This window comes from Chlamydotis macqueenii, chromosome 1, assembly GCF_036417535.1.
Source record: "Chlamydotis macqueenii isolate bChlMac1 chromosome 1, bChlMac1.mat, whole genome shotgun sequence".
Lineage (NCBI taxonomy): Eukaryota > Metazoa > Chordata > Aves > Otidiformes > Otididae > Chlamydotis > Chlamydotis macqueenii.
In genome coordinates this window covers 114,232,772-114,260,657 of record NC_141556.1, presented here as the reverse complement: position 1 = coordinate 114,260,657, position 27,886 = coordinate 114,232,772, and positions in this window count along the sequence as shown.

Sequence of the window (27,886 nt, the reverse complement as noted above, 5' to 3'; positions counted from 1 at the left end):
GGTTTGGCCTCTTCTTCCAGGCAACAAGCAGGACCCAAGGAAATGGCCACAACTTGTACCAGAGGAGGTTTAGATTGGACTTGAGGAAAAACTTTTTCTCTCAAAGAGTGGTAAGGCACTGGAACGGCCTGCCCAGGGAGGTGGTGGAGTCTCCGTCCCTGGCAGTGTTCAAGAGGCGGCTTGATGAGAAGCTACAGGATATGGCAGCAATGGTAGTGGGAAGACGGTTGGACTACATGATCTTATAGGTCCCATCCAACCATGTGATTCTATGATTCTATGATTCTATCTCAAACCTCGAGCCGTTTTTCCTATATCATCTCCCCCCATTCTTTTGGAGGGTAGGGGGAGCGAGAGAGAGACTGTGTAGTCTTGTCCCGATCGGGGCTGAACTACGACACTTTTTCACCAGGTATTCACCAAAATCAATGATCAAGTTAAAATAAAAAAATGTGTATATATATATACACATATGATCATATTTGAATCAGAGAGCCCAATAACAGTGTCTTTACTAGTGTTTTTTACTACTATCTTTACTACAAGAATTTTCTTATGATGTCCTGTATGATGGTGTCCTTATCACTGCCTATCCACGTGCTATCTCCATTGGAATGTCTTTAGAAGAATGGACTGGCATGCCCTAATTAAGTATATCTGTGCAGACACAAAATGTAGCTCCATGGAAAAAGAATGCTGCACATGGAAAAAAGGTATTCCAGCCATGTGGAGAAAAATTAAAACACACTCACACTGTTTGCTATCCTATTCAATATTCACCTGGAGGGACCATTTTCCAAGACAGGAAAATAGTATAGAGTTTGGCTTTTGCAGTGAAACTTTGAGCTGGTGTATAATGTATGTTTACCAACAGGACCATTCAGTTTTCTGTAGAAATCTTCTGAGACACATCTATGATTGTCACTTTTTCTCCCTCTCTTGAAGCATCCAGCCAGGTTTGCTGTTGGGAAAATGATTTGGATGTGATGAGCAACAATTACGCCCCATTAGGGACTGTGCTCTGTAAAGGGAGATTACTCTGCAATAGGAGGATGCCTGTTGTGAACTCTCACACATTAGAATCTCTCTGCTAGCTGGCAGTGGAATTAAAAAAAAAGCAAACGAAACAACTCCTCTCCTTTGCCCAGTCCACTCTCCCTATTTCAGTACTCCTTGAGTAGCTCTCTAGGCATACCAGTATTTAAAATGTTAAAGAAGCATCTAATCAGCCCTCTTTTGAGGATTGGTTATAACAGAATATAACAGGAAGGACAGAAAGGACAGGCTACACCGCAGCAGGAAAAAAAGAAGTGCTAATGTGACAAGCAGCCCTCATAGTTCCTCAGTTGCTTTGCCTTTGCTTTGCTATTATCTGTTCTGTCAAAGGTGGATCTCATGCAAGATGAAGTTCTGAGGAGTTAAACCCATTTTTAAAGGTTGTGAAGAAAAAAAAAATCACAGTTTCAGCATCAGTCCTGCCTTATGCTATACCAGCTTAAATACTCTCTGCTTCATTCTGGTTTGAAAGGTGTATATAAACTACGATTCAATAATCATCCCAGTAAACCTTCAACTGATGTCATCTTCTTACAAACTAAGTAAGGGAAAATCCAATCTCAGCAGTATTCTTTTGGACATTAAACTTGCAGTTGGTTACAGTCCACTTAACTTCCCTGAAATAATTCAGGCCGCTTCCAAGCTTATTTATAAGCCAACTGTTTCACATATTAGATGCAACAGTTTTTCTTCACTTACTTTCAGCTAGCGTAATTGGTTTTTATTAAAAAAAAAAAAACCAAACCCAAAAACCTCCTAAAGCACTACTCTACTGCTCTCTTAGGTTTTATAAAAGATTGCTGTCGTAAAAGACATGAGGTTCAAAAAGGCAAGGAAATTGTTTTTCATCAGCATCATGACAGTTGGTAGGAAAAAAAATGTAGAGGAAAGACTTACGGAAAAGAAGAAAAGCACAATTTTATCACTAAATTTTGTTTACAAGCTGATAAACAGAACTGTTATCTGGCCATTGGAATCTCTCACTATGTTTAGTGGGGAATGAGCACACTTCCAGTCTCTGCTGCAGATACTGAAGGTCTGCACGTAAACAGGGTCACGTACACAAGAAAGCACTCCTGCTTTTTTCTCTTTGTAATGGATACTGAAGTTGACACAGATGGTAAAAATAAGAAGACAAACTCCAAGGCTGCCAACTGCGTCAGTCCTAGATCTTTCAACACACCTCAGCTGTGGCTGTGGCTGGATAAAAGTATTTTAAAGCATTTTGCACTTGAAAAGACTTTGCAGCATTAAGCGTGCATAGAGAAACCATCAGCAGAATGAAAATTGGACTTTTCCTTCAGTGTCAACAGCAGGCACTTGCAACACTTTCATTAATGCTAGGATTGTACTGACTCAGTGCATACTTGGTGTCACTGGTTTAAATCACTTCTGTGCTTTATGTTATATTTTTTCTTTGTTTTTTATCATATGTTTTGCTAGGACTAATGAGAACCATGTCTTTAGAGCTAGTGTGTAAGTACTGTTTACAGTGGAGGAAGAAATCCTTAATCCTTATTTTTTTCCAACCCTGTTCACTAAGATGCCATTCTGATGCCTCCAAAAAAAAGACCACTTCTCAGTCTCTTCTGTTCTCCCTCTCATATGTAACAAGTGTTGCATATACATATTTATAAATACATAAATACATAAATATATATGAATACACATCCCTCAAAATAAACTGTGAATCAGCTGTGGCTCTGATTGATTTATATCAAATAGATGAGCTGCCCTGGAGCTAGGGCCAGCATGCCAAATCCCTCACGGCCTCCCAGCGTCCCCTGCTGGGATGTTGACTTGAAAAGTGGGTGGCAAAGGTTGAAATCTGCCCTGATGCGATCTGATGTGTCACTTTGGGGGTAAGACTTTCTTTACTGTATATAAAAACCAGGATACTCCAATACTACTTTATATACTACTATATTTTCTGCTGTGATTGTGAGAAGGCGATAGCTGCAGAAGGAGACACACTCTGGTGGGAGATGTACGTGTCTGGAGTGCTTCGAAGGTACTCATCTGTTTGATCCTCTGGGCTGGAGAAGTGCCCTGCTGGGGTCTGGTTAGGCTGACACATCAAGCAGGTCCCAAGGGTCTCAGCACAATGAAGACCAAAGACATCTGGATCTGTGAGGGGCGGTGGAGCATATTGGCTGGATCTGAATTTTGGACACTGGCACCTCAGTTTTATCCAATTCCCAATCACTGTGTAAAGTATGTACTTACTAAATTGAAGTTTGAATGACAAGAATATAATGATTTCATTATCCCAGAACGCATAAACAACAATGTGCACTGTGCAGTAAGAATTTGCTTACAGAGAATTAGGGTGTGTGGACTGTTTATGAAATAGTTTTAACCAACAAAATAATGTACTTCAGTTGTTACCTGTTTGCTAATGTGTTATTGTCCTGACCAGTGTAACTTTATTTATTTTTAGTTATTTAGGAGCAAATGACCAAATGTTGGGAATTGTACCCTGTATATTTATCCCCTGCTTTATTTATTTTTTTAAATTTATTTTCTAATATGCAAGTAATTACTTCATTAACATAATACTTTCTACTTCTGTCTAGAAATGGAATGAATACCATTGCAAACATAACCATAAAATGCAATAGCAAATTTTTAGGTGTCAGTCTTACAGAAGACAGATGAGTGTGGTGGTTAGGAAGTGTGTGTTTTATTGGGTCTTTAAATGAGAGCCCTTTACCTAATGCACTGGAAGGTTTCCCAACAAAAAGAATCCAAATCAGAGAACTTTGCAGTAATCTTACAGATGTGCGTGTTGAATATAAAGAGCATGCACTGTAGGAATTAAATGATCACATGCATTAGATTCCAGCAGTTGCAAGCAACAATTTAGCAGAAACCACCAGTAGCTATTTTTGTCCTTGATTTATATTTCCAGCAGGTGTCCCCTTCTGGTAATAGTAAGGGACTCCTAAAAGACAGAGTGGAAACAGAGTGTATAAATACTCCCCCAAGACTTTTAAAATTAATTGGACATTCCTGAAGTTTAAAATATCCTTTAAGTGTAAGCACTTACTTACAATTTTATTTTAAAGTAGACGCTGCTTGTCAGAAACTCCATTTGCTATGATTAGATTGACACACTAATACTGATAACTATTGGTCATTTAAGGTCTAATCAACAGATTGGCTTTGGGGAATATAGCTACTACAACTAATATAATTTTGTAAATTTTTTTTATAGCCTACCGTATATGACAAATATGAATTTCCCACACCACCTTAAGGTAAGGCATTTTCCCTAGGAGGGTGCAGTGGCAAAGTGTCTCATTAAAAAAAAAAAACAAAAAACAAACAAACCAAAACCAAAAACAAAGCCAAAACCAAAGCCAAACAAACAAAAAAAAAAAATGCCACAAAACCCCACAAAAACCTCAACCTGGTTGGAAAACATTAAGCCTAGTTTGACCAATGCAAAGTCCAGGGCAAGCATATGGAAGAGAACCAATGTAAGACAAAGGACATCCAAAGACTTGAGAGAAGGTCATGGGAAATGTCACCTACCTTGAACTTGATTATAATCAGTTCTAATTGTTACAAGGTCCATCCATGTTGTTTTTAAAGAATGCAATAATAAAATTTCAGCTTCCCAGAACTTGAACCAAATGTTATCCTTAATATGAGAAGAGTCTTTCCTTGGTGATTGTGTTGATTGCATGGTAAATGAGACTTGTTGTCTTTAGTTTCAAATAGCTGTCTGCCATAAACGTTACTGGCATGCTTAATATTGTTACTAAAAAAAGGATAAAATAAACTTTCTCTTTAAGCAAAATAAAGAAATTATAACTGATTCTATATTAAGTTCCAATTTTTTAGAAAATAATTTTATTTTTCTTCATTATTTTACATGATTATTACTATTAATATTATTAATTTTTATAAGTCTAAGCACAAAAAATGCATTTTAATAGTTGCAGCTTTCAGCTCAGAACAGCTATATGGTATGTGACAGCCAGCAGGAACTCTTCCAAACATGCTGCACTTGGCATGCTGGACCAAATTCTCAGCTCAAAGAAATTCCTATGAGGCATTAAAAATGCCCATGAATGCTGAACTAGGTTCTGAACTTTTCCTTCTGCAGTCCACCCTCGTCTACTGGGCAGTAAGGGGAGCAGATGGGTTTACAGAATCCTATACAAAAGGTACGTTACATTCATTGTTACATTCTTAATTTTCTTGGCTGTGGTAAATTTAGCACTTGTTTATTGATCCCTGGGTTCCACCAATCAGCATCCTCCTTCTCACAGCCGGGGAGGGCCCTTTGCCTGCAAAGACCTAATTTTAACTTTGTGCACCTGAGGAGGTTGTTAATTCATCGTTTGTGATTCTCTGCAGAATGAAGGCGGAAGTACAACTGCTATTTGGATTTAAGTAATCCAGTCACTTGACAAAACCAAATAGTTGCATTTTCTGTATTGTTTTTACCATTCTTTTTTTTTTTTTGCCAGTTTGGCTCTTACCCTGGTTACATTGCTCTTGCACACTGTGCTCATGGGAGGCCTCAAGCTGCATGTGGCAGAGGAGCTCTTGACCTCCTGAGAGCTCTGGTTTGATCCTGTTTTGAAGCACCCTTTAAAATCAACTCAAAGGAGTGGCAGTCAGATTGAGAGAGGCATTGGAGAGGAATCATATCTGCCACAAAAATATTTCCAGGAACTGAAGATGAAAAACGGATGGCAAAGGACTTCTAAAGCTGGAGAAGATGATTTTAACTTTAGATATATTTGTTATGGCTCATAAGAGTAGGATCAGTGTTGAGAATCTGCTACTGGCAAGGAGAAGGCAGGGGGAAATATTTTAATTATAAACATATTTATTAACAATGAGAGCAGAGATATGATAGGGAGAAAGTTTTCATTTTTAACACATGTGCATTATTAATCATGAATGATACTAGGGTTACAAATGGGAGTCTGCCTGGAGGCAGAGGGCAGAAGAGAAGATTTTTATTAAACATATTGAGCCAATTTCTGTCCTCTGACATATGCATGTAGAATCTATTGAACTCCATGGGAGGCCTACACTTGCATTGCAGGGCATAATTGTGCTCTGCATGTTCCATACATATTAATCATAATTAAAAATAAAGTTCAAGGCAAGGCTGAGGGATATATGGTTGAGGCAGGGTTAGGGTCAAGGTAATCTACTTTATCAATATACATTTCCTAAGGTGCCTTGTATCTTGGCAGGCGATAAAAAAAAAGATCTAATTCACATTATATGAATATACACTGATACATGTTGTGTAATATTTCCTGTTATAACACCAGTTACAATCCTTTTTGTTGCTTTGCAAAGATTTTTAAAGGATGGTTAAAGCTGAAAAGCTAAAAGCAAAGGTTTAAAACTCCTGGGAACACCATGAGTCTTCTAGCGTGCTGCTTACTGAAGTGCAAAGATACCCCTAATATAACAAAATTAAACAATTAAATGAAACTATAACGATTAATATTATCATCACGTATCTATATGAAGTGTTAAGTTGTAGCTCTGTTTTATATTATGTCTTTTGGATTGGAAATGTTTCTCTGCATTCCAGAGAAATCTTATTTCTGTGCTGTGAGACTGAGTTGTCCTTTGTGATTTTATGTGAATTTTGCACAGTTTTACTAACTTAGTGGATTCAATTGTTATATCTATGCTTGAATATTTTCTAATTTGCTTGCCATCTCTCAAGTTATTTTGTTATATATTTTGTATATGATACTTTAGAGCTCGTGGTCTAGTTCATCATCTCGAGAAGTGAGCCTCCTTCCCAGCTCTTCTCTGCCTCTTATCATGCTACCGCCCTCCTCATGGTCACATCTGAGTGCTCAAACTCTGTTTTAATCTATGCCCAGTGCTTGCTGAACTCAAGCCTCTCCTTTCTTGATATTTCTACTGAAATTAAAGAGCTTTTAATACCTCATGGCCCTGAGCTGAGTGCTTTAAATTGTCTCCTTTAACTTTCAAGATTCTTGAGTAATTGAGTAACTTTCACTGGTGATCCACAGATTATGAGATCTATCAGACAGAAAGTTGTTTTTTATCTCAAGCCACTCCTGCTGATAGGTTTGGAAGACTTCACTCTGTCCTTATCTGTCAGCTAAAAAAGCTATCAGATTTACTTTATTACTTTCTGTTTTGAGGACTGCGTATTTCAATCTAACTATTCTGACTGAGATATTAATGCAAAGTTTCCTGTTTACTCAGTCTGTCTATTCTTCTTCCTTTCCATGTATAGTTAAATCTTAATGTGAAATGACCTAAGGAAACATTGGCCACTCCTTTCTTTTCCCCATCTCTTTCAGAGTATAGAAAAATGAGCATCTGGATTGTGAGCACCTTTAGAAAACAGTGAGATCCCAGGCATCAGGAAAGGAAATTTATTCTGAGTCATGGGCAACCTTCTGTCATCCTTCCCATGAGCGGCTCTGTCTCAGAGGATGTTTGGGTCTCCATGTAGTGCCCTACAACTCTGTCTGAAGTACTTAGACATAAGAGTGAATTCACGTCTTTCCCATTGACTTCAGCCAGACATAAAGCTTTGCTTCTTTTGAAAAGATAGCAAATATATAGACAGTGTGGGAAGAGAAAAGGACCTTCTTCCCTGAGAAAGCAGATAAGATGGTCAAAACAGTAACCTCTTCTTCTTCCTATGCACCTGGTCACATATGCCATCTAGGAGAGTTTCAGGTGAAAGGAACCACTCTGTGGTTTCCTTCAGGATGCAGGAGTTGAGACTTTAGTAGAATTATGTGGGTTATTGTACTGGTTTAGGCAGGGATGGAGTTAATTTTTGTCTCAGTAGCCAGCGTGTTTTGGATTTCATATGTGAAGAATGTTGATAAACACACTGATGTTATGAGTTGTTGCTAATGAGGCAAGGACACTGTCCGGCTTCCCAGGTCTCGGTAATGTGCAGGGGCAGGAAGCTGGGAGAAAGAGAGCCAGAATAATTGACCCAAACTGGCCAAAGAGAGCATTCCATGCCATAAATGTCATGCTCAGTATATAAGTGGGGGTTGGCTGAGGAGGGCATGGCTCTCTGTCTCTCTCTCTCTCTCCTTTGCTGGCTGCTCGAGTTCATTTCTGTGACTGCTGCTCGGGACGGGCTGTATTGGTCATTGGGACATCGAGTGGTGAGAAATCGTGCATTGTTCATTTTGTATATTTTAGTATCCTTATATTCTATTATTACGGTTGTTTTCCTTTGCTATTATTGTAAACTGTCTTCATCTCAACCCCCGAATTTTCCTTTCTTCCCAATTCTCTCCCCCATCCTGCTGGGGAGGTGGAGGGTGAGTGAGAAACTGTGTGGTGACTAGGGCTAAACCACAAGAGTTATGATACCTTTTCTGCAGTTTAATTCAGATGCTGAAGTTTCTCATTTTAAAAGTACTCCTTTGCAGAAAAAGCTTAGAATTTGCACAGTGTTCTGGCTGGAGATCCAGCCACACATCTTCACCAAGGCAGTTTCTGGATTGCCACGAGTTCTGAAGCCTGACTGAAATTTTTCATTCAGGTCAAAGATTCCAGATGAAATTACTTTAATAGATGTTATATACATATGTATACATATATATTTCCAAATGCCTTGTTTAAACAAATTAAATTCAAAACAGAGAGAACTGAGAAATACCTTATCTGGTTCTTCTGTAAAGAAGACACTAAGCCTGCTTAAAGTTAGGTAGAAAAATCTCAGATCCCGGGGAAGAAAGAGTAAAAACATTAGCCATTTTATAAACTATTGATGCATATTATAGACAAGGGGAAGTAGCCAAAAAACAACTGAAACCAAAACATCAGGAGGTGCCATTGACCTGAGACTATGCATCATATCTGTATTGGACAGGGACTTTCATAAACCTACTCATTTCTCTCAGGGGTCAAACTAAACATGCAGAGGAAGAGAAATCAGAAACTGACATGATGTCTTCCTTCAGCACCTGGCCCTCACTCAATAAACAATTTTTCCCATTTTACAAACCTTCATAGGTGGTAATAACTTTTAAAATGTGGGAAAAACATAGCTCTATTTGATGTCTACATCAGTAAGAATTGTTTGTTAATTTCTAATTAGCAAAGATTACAGATGGTGCATCATTTGATATAAAAGACTAGAATCAAAATAGAGGCACATTATGTTTCCTTGTAGGAAAAATGATAGGAAATATACTTTATTTTCATGAAGACATTAAAATATTTTAAGGGATTATTTATTTGCTGGTTTTATGCAAACGACAAAATACTAATTTAACCCTATAAACCTATATTTTTGGGTCTTGCTATGGTTACACAATTGTGAGGCTCCTATGATGACTTGACTGGAGAGTACAAAATGGTCATGGAGGTCTCTCATCCATTTTCCCTCTGCCCTTTCCTTCTCAGAAGTTTTAGGTTCAATTGTTTAGGGATAATTTCTCACTCTGTGAGTATGTAATACATAATCTGAATGGTTTGACTTCCCTTGAATTCTTACATGTACGTTTATTGTTATTCCATAACCGTATTTAGCCTATCTGAATTTGGCCAGGTGCTTTTTAAGGCTCCTTCCCTACCACTCTTAGGCCCACCCTTAATTTTCTAGCGATTAGGCTGATACCACTCTTCTTTCTGCTGCTTTTCCTTTTTTTGACTCTTTTCATCCTGGCTGCCAAACAGCTCACACAAGTGTCGTGAGCGTGGGGCTGGTGCGCTTACTGCAGCAGGCGAGAGGTGGGGTGAAGCTCCTAGATGGTAGGGAGCTCATAGCCCAGTCTTCCTGATTTTTTAAAATCTGCAGGCATTGCTTGGGGGAAGAGAAATGCTCTAGTTGTGGCCATCACAGTGGCTGTTTGGCTGGCTAGTGCACTGAATTAATGGTTGGACTTGATAATCTTAAAGGCATTTTCCATACTAAACGATCCTGTGATTCTGTGAATCCTCAGGAAGAAAAACAGAGACTACTGGTGTAGTCGGCAGAGAGGATTTGAGAGTTGTGGCTGAGTGGCTTACGTGACAATAAGGGAATGCAGTCATGCAGTCTAAAAAGTCTGGATCAGTGTAAAAGAAGAGAGGCTTGGTTTTTAGAACTTTATTTATATATCCAATGCAGTGTTTTCCTTATAGTACTTCGTTCAACACAAACAAATTTTCTTCCTAAGCAACTTTTTCAGCAGATTACAAGTGATCAGTACAGTTCCTCAGAGAATACCAACTGACGTGAGTTCAACTTGAATAATTTTTCCTTTCTTCTATTTCTGGATCTATAATATCTTGTAGTATAGAGGTAGTCCAGTAATGAAGTCATGGGAACTGTGTGTGTTTAGACAAGGATATTTACAGGGTTCAGATCTTTAATCTAGGATGTTCAAAAGTTATGAATTTTTTTGTTTGGAAGATGATGAATTGAACAACTTGTTGGTAATGATATCTGAACATAACTTGGTAAGCATATCCAGATGTTTATTTAATTAATAGATAATGCCATAATATATAGAAATTGTATTTAACAATCATTTAAATAAAGAATATTAGAGAAAATAGCTAAAAACAACTGAAGGTCATTTACCTAGGTGTTCAAAATGTACTTTTTATCATACAGAGCGTAGGAAAAAGCACATATCTAGATTGTACTTGCACTTAAGTAGTTTTCCTTCTTTCTGTAGTGTTCTTTCAGGATGTTAAAAAGAAGGTTAAACTACATTAACTTATTCACCCTGTTGATATTAGATACTTACCTAGTATGCTTTTAAGTTGTCTTTGGCATGAAAATCAGTTTTCTTCAAAGCCACTTTCAGGTTGCAACTGAAATCCTCCATGTGTAAACAACTTGAAATTCTTATGCTAGATTGAAAATCTGAACTTTACCAAAGTACTTGTTCACTGACTGAGAGGATTTCAGTACTTACTGGAGAGTAACCCAAATGCTTTATGAATTAGAAATTAGAAATTATTTACTTTTTAAAATTCAAATTTACCCAGATATTTTGACATTTGTAAGGAGTTATCAAAAATGTTATTTTGGCTTAGCTTTCATGCATTAGAAATAAGATAAAGTTGCAACAATTAGAAATCACAGTTAAATAGTGTTAAACAGTAACTGTAAGGGTAATATGAACAGATTGAACCCAAATTCTGACATGTTTGACATCTACAATTGAAATCCACTTAGAAACCTTAAATATGGATATTTTAAATATTTTATACAGCTGCAATGATGATTTCATAATTTCAAGTTACAGCATTTTTGATGATAAGGATACAACACGGCTAAATCATTTATTAGATTTCAGAGGTAATTGAAGCTCTTCATAGTGTTTCACTGAGCAAATCTCAGGAGACAGTTGTGCTAGTGTGTACAGGATGTTTGGAACATGGTGCTGTCTATGCTGGACTTACTTTCATAGGTTCCTAAATTTAAAAGACAGAAGTATTTATGATAATTTGTTCTGAAAATTGGAACCAGTTAGACTTTCACATGAAGAGCTGGAGAATAGTCCCTAATTGTTAGGAGAAAGATTAATTCGTGACTTGCCATATAGGAAAAATTATTTGGTCTAAATTCCCTTTAAAGTAAAGGATTAGATGGGATTTCTACAAACAGTAAAGAAAACTGTAAACCTCTATTGACATTGGGGAATATTGCACATCATCACCAGCTGAGACAGACATCTTTAACCTAGCCTGACTCAAGTTTAACTGCCAGCTCCATGTGTGTCTAAACACATAATTAACACCTGTATAATTATTCCAGAAAGTTTTAATTTTGAAGCGGAAGTGTATGTGAAACAGATGCTTGTTTATACATTTGAATGTTAGAAATTTTTTGTTCAGGTGCTGCAAATATTTATGCTCGTTGTTAACTTCATTGATCTGTATTAATGTTGTGCTCAGCAAACCTGAGTATTTAAAGCTAGACATATACATGTCTCTGTGGTGAGCAGGGTTCAAACAATGCAAAGTTAGAAAGAGAAATATTCATGCATAAAATGGATAATGTGCTTTGGGAACCACTGATGACTAAATGAAGAAAAAGGAGACTCCTTTAGGAAGCAAATGTGAAGAAAGAAGTGAACAGATGAAAGAGTCATTTGCTGGGTAAGCACAGAGAGGTACCTGCCCATAACAGCACTAAAGAGGGAGAGAGAGAATGAGAGAAGGAGAAGTGGAGCGGAGAGGAGAGGGGAGAGATGCATGTCATCTGCACACACATCTTTGCAATAACTCTGCACCTTTCCTTTTCTGTATCCAAACCAATATGTGTCTACCAGACACTTCATAAACTTGCAGGAATCAGTTCATTTTCAAGAACTCCCTATCTGATGTTAATACCTGCAGAATGTATCAAAAGTTTGTTTCAAATCTCATCCCTAACTCTATTCCACATAAATGATACAATAATGATTACTTGTTTAGGTTGGCTTGTCACAAAACTTGTTGTTATATTTAACAGGAGAATAAAAAAAAAAATTTTATCAGTTTTAAAATCTCAGCCCTTCTTCAAGTTTTCATGTTCATATCTTACCATTCTGTCTAAAAATCATGGTGATACACTGTCCATCCCAACTGTTGTTACAATAAAATCAAGGGATTGGATATGTACAGGAAAAATGTTAATAGGCTAGTTTGTTTTTCAGGTACTTCACTGCAAAGTGAAAATGTCTATGTCAAATGCAATAAGAGAGAGAAGCAGTAAAGTTGTTCAGTTAAAATCTATTGTCAGAAGAATCTCACCCCCAGCAATTCTTCTGTTATACAGAGAATTAGTAAACAGATTTTAAAAAATAATTAGCATAATAAGTAATTGTATGTAAGCCTCACAAATGATGTAATACTGCACTATAATTTTCCTATTCTATCCTAGACACTCATGGGATCTGGGCTAAAATCCTGACTCCATTGAAGTCAGTTCCAAAACTCCAGCTGTTACTCCTGCGATGTGGAGATTTATATGCAATATAGGATTTTCAAGTGACCAGAAGTCTTCATTTGGACTATTTGTAGGAATCTAAAGTGGCACAGAAGAAATTGTTGCTATTCTCGCAAGTTTTCCAACTTAAGGTGGTGGCTTTTAGTTTCAACTTTTATATGCCTGCAATATTTTATGCTACATTTTGAGAAAAAAATATTTTAATCTAAGGTAAGCAAAATTAAATAGGAATAACAGGAAAATAAAGACAATCTGATTATTAATGATGCTAGAAATTTCCTTTTAACTGTAATAAAGTGATGTTTTTATCAAGGTTTTATTAACTTCCTCTTTGAATTTTAACTTCACACTTCTGAGCATGATGAATGATCACTCTGTATGAAACTGTTTCCAAATGCAGATGAGAAGCAAACATCAATCTCTTAAGATTTGAAATAAAATCTAGAATTAAAAAAAAATTCTATCATTAAGTAGAATTATTTCAAGCTATTATACTAAAAGAAGAGAAGCTCTGGCATTATTCAGTCCAAATTGCTAAAGGGCATTTTCTGTGCCTTACATGACCTACTTTTAAAACCACAAGCCTTTAAAATGTCAGAATTAGTAAATTTATCTGTCTTAGGATTTTATACTAATGAGGCAATGCAGAAAATTAAAATCTCCTCTATTTGCACTAACTTATCCCCAAATGAAATATACAGAATAGACAAAGCAATGTAAAAGTGTAATTTCTAAAAGCTGCTGTTCTTAAACTTTATATATAGGATGCTGTAAAATAATTATGTAATACAATTAGTCTGCAGTATAATTCATAAGGAATAAATCCCTTATTTTCAGGGACAGGGGCATTTTTGGAGAATCAGAATGGTTAGGGTTGGAAGGGTCCTTCAAACGTCATCTAGTCCGACCCCCCTGAAAGGAGCAGGGACATCCTGGAATAGATCAGGTTGCTCAGAGCCTCATCCAACCTGGCCTTGAACGTTTCCAGGGATGGGGCTTCCACCACCTCTCTGGACAACCTGTTCCAGTGTCCCACCACCCTCATTGTAAAAAATTTTTTTCCTAATATCTAATCTAAATCTACCTCCCTCTATTTTGAAACCATTACCCCTCGTCCTGTCACAATAGGCCCTACTGAACAGTCTCTCCCCATCTTTCCTGTAGGCTCCCTTTGGGTACTGGAAGACCTCTATCAGGTCTCCCCAGAGCCTCTTCTTTTCCAGACTGAACAGCCCCAAATTTTGCAACATTTGAAGACTGAAGGGTTGATGTGCCTTCCCTGCCTGTTTTGTGGAAGTGAGACAACTGACTTTCCTTTGCTATCGCCATTTCATGAAACCTTGTCATGTGAGCTACTTCCATAGCTCTCAGTAACTGAAGCCCTAATATAAATTCACCAGGATTTCTCTACAGGCCTTGTTTCTAAGGTTTGCCAGAAATCAACAGAAAATATTAAAATGCATGACAAAAAATTGAAACATGACATATTTTAGTCTTGGGAGATTAAAGAGATATAGTAAAAGTAGATAGTAAAAGTATCTTCTGTACCTCTGAGAAGGAAGTCTGAAGAAATGGAAACATTATAATTCACAAGGATAATACTCTGGGAGTGTATTACCTGTGTTACTAGCAGCTTGGAACTCAATGCACTCAATATGTCAGCACAAATCTCCATCACTTGAGGTAATGAAGAAAAGATTAACTTTTGGTAAGGGGCTACTAGACAGGAATTCTTATACGTAACTGTTTTCAAAGAGCAGTACCTTCCTGAAGGATTGAACCACTTCTTTCTTTCTGAGGCACTTACTTAAAGGGCTATTCTGTTGTTAAGACAGTTGTTGGAGACAGGATACCTACACATAACTGGTTCACACATGTTTCTGCCTGAATGGCAAGGGTTGGCATTTGGGTCTGCAAGCTGGGAGCTGTGGCTCCCCGTGAGAACTGAGTCCTAGAACAGAGAGCTGAGAGCAAACCACACAGGTGGCAGAGGATAGTGGGAAAGACAGCATTCTTGATCAGCCTCCTTGATCACACAAATGATGACATGTTCACAAGCAGTGGCTATGGTATTCTTGATGTTACTAAAAAAGGAAAAAAAAAATTAATGTTTGTTTTGATGATCTCTGGTGCCCCTTCAACATTTCTGTTAAGCTGTGAGCTTGAAAAGAAGTCTCAAGAAGTCTCAAGCTAACTCAGAAGTCTCCTCTGCTAATAAGTTGTGTAGAACTATACTTTTCTTTTTTTTTTTTAAGAACAAATTATGCAAACAAAACTTCCAGCACAAACATAATCCCTTAAACCTTTCTTTTTCTGAAGTCAGAATCTATTGTAAATGGTGATAAATGCCAGTGGTATGGAATAGCCTGGCCTAAAAGTGAGAAATTTCCTGAAAGACAATTAAGATTCAGTGAGATTTATTTGTTACATGAAAATGATTTGTTCCTTCTCAAAGTTTTGTTCAGATACTCATTATTCTTTGTGTAAATGGTTCCCAAAAATAAAAATGAGAGAACATGAAAGAAGTATAGAGGTAAGTGAGTAACACTGAGGATATATGAAGTATACACCATTGATTGTACAATTATAACTGACTGTACAACACTGGCAGTGAGCTACTTGTCACAGTTTTAATATAATAGCAGAACACTGATTCCATTGAAGTACATTTTCTTCCGTAAAATTGGCCATATTCTTACACGTACCATTGCAGAAAATAATGACAAGGTTCCAAATAACTGTGTGCCTTAGAGGCCTGTATACACTCCTGTGAGGAATTCACACAAATTATATAGTTTTCATGCGCAAGAGAACAGTTATCTCAATGAAACAATTGTCCTCATCCAAACCCAGAATGGGTGTGAGCCAAAGGAGACAATAATAACATCAGAGCTTAAAATATCCAGAAGGATTAGAGAATATAATACACAGTTCAAAGAGTATGATAGACTAGGAGGCTACGTAAAGTTGTGTGGTTTCTTTTTTTTTTCCTTTTTTTTTTTTCTTTTCTTTTTCTTTTTGAATTTGATTTTTCAAAGTGGATCAGAAACTTCAGCATAAATGCAGCTTTAGTTTTCTGTCGCTCTTTCTGTCTCTTTTTCACTCTTTGACAAGTCTGGATTTTTTTCCACAGGTGTAACTGAAGGTCATGCCAGTTTTCACTTTAACACCCTTTCTGTGATACTTAAGGTGCAATGATCAGGCCTTGATTTTGTCTGCACATGTCCAGCTGGGAGGAAGTTATTCAGTGAATGAAACCCATATTGCTGCTACATGTATACAGCTGTAAATATTTGTGTCGGGTAGTTCAAAACTAGTTTAAACATGCTTATAGTATCTGCAATCATTTACCTGGATTGTAAGGTACATGTGTGTCACAAGACCATCCTCTGATATTCCTTGTGAATTATTTTCATACAGTATAGGAGAGACACCACAGAGTCCCTGTCCTCTAATCTGCCTTGTTACTGTATGTAGTGGCCTGATAAAATTATTAGTGTATAACTAGATAAATCAAAATAATCCTAGTTTTGGTAAATTTATGGACATAGCAAATCTGAGGAAATCACAGCTGTTGGCTAGGACGTCTGCAGCAAAGCAAGGCTGTTTGCAGCTTCTTACAAGTTTGAGCTGAAGTCTGTGCAGCTTCATTTATTTCACAGATGTGGGAAGCTGTGAATGCAATGGTATGCAAGAAGACACAGTAACGTGAAACAGAGATAATAAAAAACAGAACCTGTAGGTATAATTCCTCAGCTTTAGCTGCTAAATAACAACCTTCTTGAACAAGCAACTAAAGCTTTGAGAAGGTGATATGTAATGGAATTATCTCGGAACTTACCTACTAAATCCTCTTCTACCGCAAGGGAATACAATGCTGAGGATGCTCTTGATCCTCCCTGCTCATTCCCGTGACATGTGATTCTGGTGGCTGTTGATCTTCTGGTCTTAAGTGTGTTATCTGATGCTGGAAAGTATTCTGGGTTCTGTGCCGAGAGGATATTAATGGAGCGAGTAGGTCTAGACAACCTCTACAGAGCAAATTAAGGGTCTCTGAGCTATAACAACAGCCTTTGTGAGCAGATGAATCCTCTCTTGTTTATGTTCAGGTGAAACATAAACAGGAAGAAAAATTTTCAGGGGGAAAAATTGCATATACACAATAGTGAAAAATGACTCTCACTGTAAAATACAAATATGGATTTCAGTTGTTATGCAAATCCAAGCTGACTGCACAATAATTTTAAAAAATCTTTGTTAACTCATCCTACCTATAAATTTTTGTTTGATTTGAGTCAGAGTTTCAGAGGTATGTAAAGTTGAAATGACTTGTATATAAAACAGAAAATACATCTACAGAGATTTTATAGCCCAGGTTTATGTCCCAGATTCTAGAGCCCTATTTTCTTTTCCTGGGCTTAATTAGCTGATGATGTGTTTGTACTGTGTATGAGTTTTTGTTTTGTTGTGCTGAAAAAATACTTTATTTTCAGACTATGTAAATTTTCAAAATTTTTTTTTACTCTTAATAAAGAAAACTTTCCTATTATCTTTCTGTAAAAATGGTGTTTCCAATTTGACTGTAGGTCAAAATTATTTTCCTACCCTACAAACAAGGAAAAAAAAAAAAAAAAACCGGAATTGCCATATCTTTCTTCCCAGAAGAAAGCAGTACTCCAAAATTTTCTTTATACTTTGTCTGAAATGTTCATGATTTAAGCTGAAAGAATGAAAGGTTGCTTTTTTTTTCTGCATCAGCAGATTATTTTAGTTTGACAAAACCCTTTTCCTACCGTAAAGTGAGCCAGACCTCAACAATGTAGCTCAGCTTTTTATTACTGCATGTTGATAAAAAACCTTGAAGCTATCATTAGCTGAATTATAAACTCTACCCATATTGTGACACAAATCCTGGTGGAACCAGGGCTTATAATCTGATAATTGCTGTAAGAAGATGAAATGCACACAGAGAGCACCTAGGGTACAAGTATTATGGGGTTTTTTTACTTTATCTTTCTACTCTCTTTGTTAATGTGTAGATTCTTTTTTTTTTTTTTCCTGGACTACAGAGGAAAATATGCTATATCAGCAAGCAATAAAAGCTTCAAACAAGAATGTTTCCAGGAGACTCTGCTGGCTTGGCTCTGGCATGACTCTTATTCTTATAAAAGCTAATCCCTTATACTGAATAAATGAACTTTTTCAAAGTGTAACTTATAATTGAAGTTAAAGATTTTCCATATGTTAATAAAAATTACTAAAATAATTAAAATAATGGAGAGTATTCTTGTAATTCTGTGGCTCAGCTCTGCAGTTTCTCACATTTTTACTGGGACTACTGGTGGGAGAACCATGATTTAAAAAGCCTCCCCATCTCCTGGAATTTGAGGGGGACGATGGTTACTTAAGCCAATGCCAGCTGCAGCGGCCAGGGGTGAGAGCTAAATTTTAACTGCATCACATGCCAGCTTCACCTGCATAAGGAGCCTTCCTTAACTTAATTCTTGGATCTGTTTTTAGTTTCTGAGGCTGTCTGACAGCCTGATAATAAGGAAGCAAGTGGAAGTAGCCACTTTAGTGTATCTCGGCTGTATATACTGATGTGGAACAAAGGTAGGGTAACAAAAAGGCAGCAGGAGGGGAGGGCTTCCTCCCATTTTTCCTCTCTTTTCATAATCTCTTTATACCCATGGCTAAAACAACCTTATATTCTCATACACTCAAAGTGATTTGTTATCCAGTCCATTGCCAACACACTGCTGCTGAGGTATCCTTCAACTCTTTCTTGTCCTCTGCTCCCTTTGCTTGTCTTGGGAAAAGCTTTCTTGGTTGGTGTTACAAAACGGAGAGCAACCAAGAAGAAAGCGTTTCTGAACACTGGAGAGGAAGGAGGTGGAGACCAGGATTTCCCAGGACCCGCGAGCACAGGCAGCACGGATATAAAGGGAAATATATGCAAGAAGATAGTTGAGATAGTTGTTGTGAGGAAATGGCTTGTCTCTAGCACAATCTACATGTTACACTCAGATTATTTCTGTGTTCAGAATAAGCATGAAAGGCAGAATATGGGCATAGCACGGGTAGTAATTTTCAATACATTATTATATAAATATTTTGGTACTGCATGGATCTCCATAACAGGAGTTGGGACTATTTTTTAGTTGAGTGTGACACAGGCTGAAATTGAATGAAAACAGACTTTTAAAAAAAAATCAGATAATTTCATCATAATAACTGAGAAAAATTGCATTTGAAAATGTTTATTTTTTTTACTCAGAGAACAACTTACAGATAAGATAAAATCAGTGTTCACGGGAAACTTCTTCAGTTGTAGATGGTTTGTAAGATCAATATAAACTACTGCAACAAAATATTGTTGACTTAGCACTTGCAACATTAAGTGTGAAAATCCACAGTTAAACTCAAAACAAAAAGAAGCCTCAGGGAATTATTTTAAAAACAACGTTCTTTTTAATTATACCTCACTGACTTGTGGTTCTTTGTTTCAAAAGTGTAAGGTGTTTTCTTTTGTTTTTAAGATATTAATTTATTAACTATCCCTCTCTTCCCAAGCAAATCAGAAAAAGAAAAAAAAAAAAGCCTCTTTTCTGTGGGAACCAAGAATATTAGATTCTAAAGGAAGAAAGGTTAAAGATTAAGAAAAGGACAACTGAAGGCAGTGATTTGCCATGCTTTGCTGGTGTCTGGGAAGTGGTATTTTTTCCCTCAGCTTGTCTCCAAGCATCTTGAAAGTAAGTGCTGACTCATCACCCTAATATTTGCTAATCACATTAGACTGCATTTGTCAACAAATATTAAGTAACTTATTGTAGGCTGACATTGTGAAACAATGTTTTCTTTGTTAAATTTGGTTTTTGAAACTTGGCATTGTATTGTATCTAGAAAAAAAAAACACCACCACCACCAATTGCTTTTTTGTTAAATTTTTTTCGTGGCCTTTTCTGCCGTTACTGCAGTCTTGGCCATGTCTTTTGCATGTCCAAAGTATCTTTCATATTGCCAGTGCATGGAAGCTTCAAGTTCCCAGAGATGATGATAATCAGATTTCACTCTCACTGTGCTAATGGAATGCTAACGGAGTGGTAGTGTTCAACTGCCACAAAACACAGTGAAATATATTCCTTTTATCAACACAGAAATTAACACTATACATTTAAGACTGTTTACAATTGTTACTCTGCTTATCTGAAGAAAACAAAACAAAACAACTATATTGTTACTTGTATCTTAATTTGTATTGAGGGAGCACTGAGGTTCTTACACAAGTCCTAGATATTACGTTAAGGTATCAATTGCTGTAAAAGACACCCTTGAAAAATAGTTCTTTATCTCATGAAGTTTTAGGTCACAAATAATTTATTTACATATACTTTATTTTTATATACCTTTATGTTTTATAATACATACAAAACCCAATATTGTGTTGTATTTGGCTCACATATATTAAGACTGCAAAAACCCAAGAAGCAAGCCAATTTCCTTCCATAGTGGCATTCTACTTCTTTCTTTCATGAGGCTATACCACTCTTACACTCTTCATTAACTTTAGAAACAAAGGTGTCAGATGTAGGACATGAGCCAAACTGCTAACATTGTATTAGTTTGTTTTCTCCCCAATACAATTACTTTTTTTTTTGGTGAAAAAGAGAACATTTATGTGTTTCATTATAGGTTATAGAGAACAAAAGAGAAAAAAAATCAGGTTTGTGACAAAAATCTGGGTATTTATTTTTTCTTACTTTTTATAGTAAAGTAGATTTTATACTAGATTTTATACTAAGAAGACTCAATAAGCCATAGGGTTGTTTTTTTTTTTTTTCCTGGATTGGTTTCAATAGGTAAGGATGTGGTGCTCTCACTTGAAGTTTCCATTGACTGAGTTCAGTACTCTCTGGGATCATAAACTCAGTGCGAGTTAAAACTGGATTTATTTGTACTTAGGAATCTTAATTTTGTATCTATAGCTGTTATTTCAGCATGGTTTGGCTTTTATTTGGTGTCTTTATTTTTTTCATTGCTTTCCTGTTTCTATGAATGGTTTTGTTTTAAAGTACTACCTGCTTATTTTGAAAATCTACTCTGAGGAGGTCAAACTAAATAAAAAGCCATATCTGTGGAAGTTTTAACCCAAAAGAAAAAAAAAATTAAGCTTATTTCCCAGAACTCTGTATTTCATTTCCCAAAATCTGCACAAAACCAACCAGAATTATATATTGCAAATATTTGTTTGACTGTCTTATGAAGAAGCCCTTTAGGGTTGGTTTTATCTTTCTTCATTCTCCCTTAGAGAGCACACAACAGATGTTGGTTGCATATATTCTCATTAAAAAAAAACTTACCCTGAGATACACTTACCATTTGTAGGCAGCTAGGGTCTGGCGGCCGGAAGATAAACAGGATTTCATTTCTCAATGTGCACTGTTCTTTTGAATATTAAGAAAAGACTGAAATAAGATAGCCATGTCTTTTATGATCATAAACCCATGGTCAGTTGGGGTCAGTTGTCCTATCTGTGTCCACGTCCAGCTTCTTGTGCACCCGCAGCTGCTGGTGGGGCAGTGTGAAAAACAGAGAAATGCCTTGATGCTTTGTAAACGCTGTTCAACCATAAGTAAAACACTGGTATGTTGTTAATGCTGTTTTGGTCACAAATCCAAAACATAGCACCATACAAGACACTACAAGGAAAATTAACTCTATTCCAGCTGAAAGCAGTACTGTCTCCCTAGTTTGTTTCATAGCTTTGACATATTTTCCTCCTGAGTTGTTCCATGAATTTAATATCTTTTCTTTCACATCTCTGGGAAATGTAAGAATACAGCTAAGTAAGCATGCTGATTATCTTAAACACTTCTGTGACTAGATGCTGTGGTTGAGCTCGAGTTACCACACAGTTTCGCACTTTCCCTCCCCCTCCCCAGCGAGATGGAGGAGAGAATTGGGAAGAAAGGAAAACTCTTGGGTTGAGATGAAGACAGTTTACTAGAATAGCCAAGGAAAATTACAGTAGTAACAGAATATAGGGATACTAAAATATACAAAGTGAACAATGCACAATTTCTCACCACCCAATGTCCCAATGACCGATACAGCCCTTCCTTCTTGGAAACGAATCTGAGCAGCAAGCAAAGGAAAGAGAGAAAGAGAGAGATAGATGCCCCCCTCCACAGACAACCTCCACTTATATACTGGGCATGACATTTATGGCATGGAATACTCTCTTTGGCCAGTTTGGGTCAATTATTCTGGCTGTATCCCTTCCAGATACCTGCACCTGCACATTAGCGAAACCTGGGAAGCTGGACAGTGTCCTTGGTCTCATTAGTAACAACTCATAACATCAGGGTTTTTATCAACATTCTTCACATATGAAATCCAAAACACAACAGCTACTGAGAGGAAAATTAACTCCATCCCTGCTAAAAGCAGCACAGTAGTACTGTGCAGAAACTAGCTGGTAGGACAATGATTTGTAAGAGTTTTATAATTTCTTTCTTTCTTAAATACAGAGAACAAGACCAAAAAGGTAAAAGAATTTAAAAAATAATAAATGAGTTCAAACTAATCAAGTTTCCTGACTTTAGATGTAAAGGAATATATAAAATAAAATAAAATTAAATAAAATTAAATTAAATTAAATCCTGCATTGATAAGAGGAAAAATGGAAAGTCAAGTCAAAAAAGAGAAAAAAGATAGGAGAAACTGAAAAGAACAAAAAGACTGAAATATTGTGCTAAAATGATAAATCTTCATCTAAAACCTCACATTTGATAGAATTAAGTCCAATTTACCTAGAGGTCTGGATCTGTTGTTATTGAATTTCTTTCTTTTCTTTAATGAATCCTGACCCAATCATTCTTCCTCTGTATCCTTCATCCATAATAATTTTATGAGGTTTTTTTTTTTCTAAATCATGATAAAAATTTAATAGAAAACTAACTAAAGCAATCTGTGTGGGATCTTAAGATGATTTTTGGTACAATGATCATTCCTTATTTATACTTAGAATTTTGAAAACTACTACATAGACAGTTGTAAGTCCCTTTGAAACTTGGACTTGAGTTCTTTTAGTTAAAAACCTGGGTTTTTTTTCTTATTTGAAGAATATTTCAATTCCCGTTTTGTCTAAACAGAACTTTATTTGCACTCTTCTGTGCAAACCAGAATGCTATCTGTTCATCGAGAAAGAAATTCTGATGTAACTGGCTCACAAAATTAAAAAAGAAACCAAAACAACAAACAACCCTAAACCCCAGTCTTTTGCATATTATTAAGAACACATTTGATACACCTTTTGAACAGGAGACAGTAGGAAAGCCATGAAAAATTTATAAAAGCCTTTTTAAAATCAATGAGAACTATTGTTAATCAGTCAAAAGTAGAAAGAGTATGTTGATAATTCAACAAAAACTCACCTACAGATGAAAGAACCAGGAAGTATCACATCCATAATCCATTAGAAAGAAGACATGATAAAATGATGATGTGATTGGAATATAATGCAAACTGTATTCAGTTTGAAAACAACTTCTAGATTTTTTAAAAAGGATTAATGAGTCCTATCAAGTCTTTTTGACAGTGTGTGGAATATCCTACTCCTCAGTCAACATAGTCAGTCTGGGATTGTCACAGAGTTAGTGAATTTCTTATGTCTTTCCTCCACAGCAAAACTCCTCCCCAGTGATCCACAGTTCTCATTCCCACTTGAATACATAGTAAAAACTCATCTTTCCGATGTAGTTATATCAGTTGGTCTACTGCTAGCAAATGACACAGCAGATGGCTTGCTCTGCATTTTTGTATTTTCAAGCAATTAATTCTTCATTAAACATTTAAAGTTTAAAAAGTGGCTTAGAATTGTTTCTCATTTTGTATTTTGGAACGAGACAGAATAACTCCTTCTTCGTACTTTCTAAGAACTCTCTGTTCCAAGTCAAACAGGAGCATTTTTCCATTCCTTCACAATCAATTACTTTACAGTAACAGCAGTTCCTTCGACTGCCTTCTTTTTTTAAGGAGAAGCAACTGCGACTGAATTTTGTCCTGAATAGTGTTGGCCTAACTTAGACATGTTCTAAGACTACCGGCATGGCTGAAGCCTTTGAAAAATAAATACCCAGTCTCTGGAGCCTGTTTGTGCTTAGAGTTGGTCACAAACAGCTTTGCAGCTGAGATGCTGGAACATTAGCAGGATATTCCTGTGGCTGGAGAATTTTAAAAGATGCCAGTTGAGGCCCTTTGGGAATTTCCTCTCAAGGCAGTAACTAAGCTAACCAATTCAACTTTGGATTTAAATTCATGTCCCCCCTCCAAATGCCTAAAATCCATTCTGGATCTACCTCCTGGTCGCTAATGTTGTATTCCATAGTGATCACTCAGCTGTTAATGGAGAGCACTACTCCAGAGAAGCTGTGGAGGAACTGAGCATACAATGAAACCCTGCTCCCTTTCAAACCAGCATAGAGTTTTGACCACAGTTTCAGTAAGGCTTTGATTTCACTCCATGTTCATAATTTTTTCTTGACAGATGGAATGAAGCTATAAATTTGTTCTTGTAAGAAATAAATGACTGGCCTGAAGTATCATCACATTAAAGTCCATGTATAGAGGTCATTTTTAATGAGCTTTCTTTAGAACAATTAATAATGTTTTCACATTTTAAAAGAAAAGACACATAATGTGCTCTCCGTTTAATTGAGACGGGGGTGAAATATTAATTTTTTCATATAGATAATTAATATATATCCAAGTTTTCTAGAAGCTTGCTAGTTCGTCATAAAATCTAGTACAAATGGAGCAAAATAAAAAAAAAATCTAAATTCTTCTTTTTTCCCCACTGTGGCAAGATATAAACCAGCATTCCCTTATACTTGGCTTTTTCTCCTACAAGGGAAGAAAAATTGGTGGTTTCCCTTACTACTTCTCAGCTGATGGAATTTCCTCAGTGTCTTATTTTTGGTTCCAGGAATACTCTGCAAAATATTGTGATGACCTATAGTTACAAGGGCAGACTCTCTGCTTTTATTATTTATATTTTTCAGATGTGTAAAACATGCAAGAATAACAATTCACAAATTTTCTTCCTAGTGTCTACAATCTAGTGGTGAGACAAAAATGGTCCATGAGAAGCCACAAGTGTACAAAGAGAGCTAAAAAACAACTGGTACTACAGTCTGGGAGAAACAAGAACAACTTGCCAATTGCTCAGTTTGTCTCCACGTGTTTTACTGCATCTCTTTAACTGCCAAACAAAAGCCCTGAATATTTTCTATTTTCCACATAAAGCAACAATAACTCTACAAATTTTAAAATCTGTTTGGGCTTTTGATTGTGTAAAGAGCTTTCAGTATGAATCCTTAGGTCTTCAGGGTAAAGTCAGAAGAGTAACAGAGTTATCAATTTTTTAATTTATATATTAAATTGTTGAAGACAGCTTTATACAGTGTATAGGATTTCATCAGTTTATCATTAACATAATGCAGTGAGTATGTGCTTTTGCATAATTCTTTGATCTTCACAACTATTCAAATGGAATGAAAGCATATCTCTGATAGGTATACGCTACTCATACAAATGTAGATAAAATAAAATCTTCCACATAAGTATCTCAATCTTTTTTTTTTTCTGTACAGAAAATTACAACATGAGGGAAATGGGCTTGATGTTGTCAACCTTTATTGAAATGTAGAACTTTACATGTTTGTGGTAAGCTTTACAAATTGGCCAAGCTACTTATAAGCCTAAAATTTGTGATCATAATTCATTATGCACTTTTACAAATTCAAGCCAAAAACTATTGACAGAGAATTGCTGATATTGCAGGTAGTACTTTTTGCAGTGGTGAAATAAGTTCACATTGTTCTCTTTCTAATGGGCTAGTGAATATGTAAATAAATTCTTTGTTTTGTGATTCATTTTATATTGTCTTTGATATATGTATGTTGTCATAAAGCATGAGCAAATACTTCTGAGAAAGTAAAATGATAATTTTTTTTCCAGCAAAGTAAGTTCAGATTGTGGAGCAGCACGTCAAGAGGGATTATCTTTAAGAACTATATGGGTAGAGTTAAAGTTTTATTTGATTAATTTCTTGGCTTGCAACACACAAAAATATCCTTTGTAGAAATATATATAGCTCTGTAATATTTAGCTTCCTTCTGTAGATGAGATTGGACAACAGCTAGAGCTGAAGCTGAGAACTAAGTCTATTCCTGATTGAAAAAGCTGCTTCCTAATCCATGCTGTAAGTACATATATTAAATCCTATTTTGTAGGCATTTGTCCCTTACTTAAAAGAAACAACCAAATAACTCAAGAAGCAATTACTTATTTACAAAAAAAAACCAAATCAAATTGAAACAAAACAAAACAAAACCCAGAGGCATGTTGAATGGAACTTCTGCGGGAGGAAAATCTAGAAAGTGTATTAGAAAAATACTCTTCTGTCTATTCAGTAAAAATCCTCTGAGTCATGGATCTGAAGACCACAAGTTCATCACCATGACTTGATTTGCTGTTGGTAAATGCACTATTGGAAAAACAGAGTGAAATATTAGAGATTAACAGCATCTTTCTTCACTTGAGTCAGCTTGCTAGCTTCAGACTGGATCAATGGAGCTGGGGCCCATGTTGGTTTTGAAAAGTATCTCATTTCTGATTACCATAGTCTAATTCAGATGTAAAAAATATTTTATATAATAATGTAAAGATAAATTATCAATATATATATACTTTTAATGGGCAAAATATGCTAAGTGGGCAGTAAACCATCGTTGCTTAGTTTAGAAGCACAGAATCATCGAATAATTTGGGTTGGAAGGGATCTTTAAAGGTCATCTAGTCCAACCCTCCTGCAAGGAGCAGGGACATCTCTGACTAGATCAGATTGCTCAGAGCCCCGTCCAACCTGGCCTTGAATATTTCCAGGGATGGGGCATCAACCACCTCTCTGGGCAACCTGTCATAGTGTTCCACCACCCTCATTGTAAAAATTTTTTTTCCTTATATCAAGTCTGAATCTATCTCCCTCTATTTTAAAAACATTACCCTTTGTCCTAACCCAATAGGCCCTGCTAAAGAGTTTCTCCCCGTCTTTCTTATAAGCCCCCTTTAGGTACTGGAAGACTGCTCTAAGGTCTCCCCTGGTCTTCTCCAGGCTGAACAACCCCAAGTCTCTCAGCCTGTCCTCATAGGAGAGGTGCTGTAGCCCTCTGATCATGTTTGTGGCTCTCCTCTGGTTTCCTGTTATGCAGTTACTTCCATTCATCAGAACTGTGAAATAAGTCTAGACAAAATGCTATTTAATTTTAGAGTATTACTTGGGCTTGGGCTAGATAGTACACATTAAATTTTGAGGCAGCCTCATCACATTTTAAGAGAACATGGCCAATCTATTGTTTTAGGTGGTGATAGTAAGAATCCTTAGTGGGCTTGATTTACAGCTGCAAAAATTTTGACAGTCTTTGTTACGCTTCACTGTGAGTCTTGGGGCTTATTCAACCCAGAACTCAAATTGAAACCCAGAACTTATGAATTTTTATGAAGACAAAATGAGAAAACATCAGAGAAGATCCCAGTGCATTGAGACAGCACGTAAGAGATGGCATGGCTCATTACTTGTTTCTCTTTGTCTTTTCTCCATTTTATGCTCTGTGCAAACACCCCATAAGACAGCTGCAGTAAATCTTCCCAAGTTTTGCATAAGAGAGTTAAATTAAAGTCTTATGTTGACTGAGCTACTCATATAGCTGATTAAAACAAACAAACAAAAGAATTATATTTGTTTTCCTAGTTTCTACTAAAAAACAGCTACTATTTCCAGGTCTTAGTAATTTCTCTTTTCTCAATTCTATCACCTTTTTCCTTCCCAAACCTCCCTCCCTC